The sequence below is a fragment of the Cebus imitator genome, unplaced genomic scaffold, assembly GCF_001604975.1.
Source record: "Cebus imitator isolate Cc_AM_T3 unplaced genomic scaffold, Cebus_imitator-1.0 Scaffold28, whole genome shotgun sequence".
NCBI lineage: Eukaryota > Metazoa > Chordata > Mammalia > Primates > Cebidae > Cebus > Cebus imitator.
In genome coordinates, this window is record NW_016107343.1 from 10,769,456 (window position 1) to 10,771,211 (window position 1,756).

A 1,756-nucleotide genomic window follows, 5' to 3' on the forward strand; every position below is an offset into this window, starting at 1 on the left:
AAAAGATACAATATATGTATTCCCTGATTGCCCAAATACTTGAGTATATGTGCTGCATTGCATCAGGGAAATTTGAAACCAGAATGATGCAAGCTGTTATTAATATTTTGATTTCTAATTGCAGCTATGTATAAATTATTGCAACTTGAGAATAGCATACTTGTCTTTTTTCTGCATCATGCTTTGCCTTCCTAACCAGATTATATGCTTTAGAACATTCTCAGGCCTATTGTAATATATTTCTGGTAGTAGAGCCTTTGCCATTGATGATTTATTCAATGCTTTATGCAGGGCACCATGCTAAGTATTTGACGTATATTTCTTACATGACCCTCACAACTATTTTAGGCAGATCATATTGTCCCCATTTTCAGATAAAGAAATTGAGGCTCAAATGGGTCTTGGTTAAGATCCCTAGCTGACCCTGAAGTTTTCAAAATTGTATTTTATTCCACAGCTTATGCTTCTAGCTCAGGCTAGATTGCTTTCTACTTTAAAACTCTTAAAGTCTCTTGTTTAGCCCCTGAACTGTGGAGAGGAGGTGCTCTATATAATGTGCTCTTGGCCAGGCACTGTAATCCCAGCACTTTGGGAGGCCAAGGTTGGCAGATGGCTTGAGCCCAGGAGTTCAAGGCCAACCTGGGCAACATAAGGAGACCCCATCTCTACGAAAAAATATGAAAATTAGCTGGACATGGTGGCGTGTGCCTGTAGTCCCAGGTACTCCGGAGGCTGAGGTGGGAGGATGCCTGAGCCTGAGAAGTTGAGGCTGCAGTGAGCCGTGATTGTGCCCCTGTGCTCCAGCCTGGGCGACAGAGTGAGAACCTGTCTATTAAAAAAAAAAAAAGTGCTCCTAGGCGGGGTGTGGTGGCTCACATCTGTAATCCAAGCACTTTGGAGGCCAAGGCGGGCGGATCACCTGAGGTCGGGAGTTCAAGAACAGCCTGACCAACGTGGTGAAAACCCGTCTTATAAATAATAATAAAAAAGAAAAAAAAGTGCTCTTTATTAACTTTTTAAAGTTGAAATTTTAACAGAGCAGCTTCATTTTTAAGAATTTTTTTGAACCAAATTATTTCTCATAGAAAACAGTAACGAAAAAACAAAGAATTTTTTTTTTTTTTTTTTAAATCAGAGTTGGGGTCTTACTATGTTGCCCAGGCTGGTCTTGAACTCCTGGACTCCAGTGATCCTCCTGCTTTGGCCTCCCAAAGCTAGGTTTACAGGCATGAGCCACTGTGCCTGGCCCTAATTTTTAAGTTGTTTTACTAATTGAAATCTTTGTCAGAGCTGCTTGCAAGTAGCCAAACTCACTGAGTTTTCCTTTTTTATGACTTACTTTTCCATCCAGGAGTGGTAACAAAAACAAGATATAAAAAATAATAGAGAGGCTGGGCACAGTGGCTCACTCCTGTAATCTCAGCACTTTGGGAAGCTGAGGTGGGCAGATCACCTGAGGTTGAGAGTTCGAGACCAGCCTGACCACATGGAGAAACCCTGTCTCTACTGAAAATACAAAATTAGCCAGGCATGGTGGCACATGTCTGTAATCCCAGCTACTTGGGAGGCTGAGGCAGGAGAATTGCTTGAACCCGGGAGGCAGAGATTTCGGTGAGCCGAGATTGCGCCATTGCACTTGAACCTGGGCAACAAGAGTGAAACTTGGTCTTCAAAAAAAAGACAGAGGCCGCGCATGGTGGCCCACACCTGTAATCCCGGCATTTTGGGAGGCTGAGGCGGATGGATCACCTGAGGT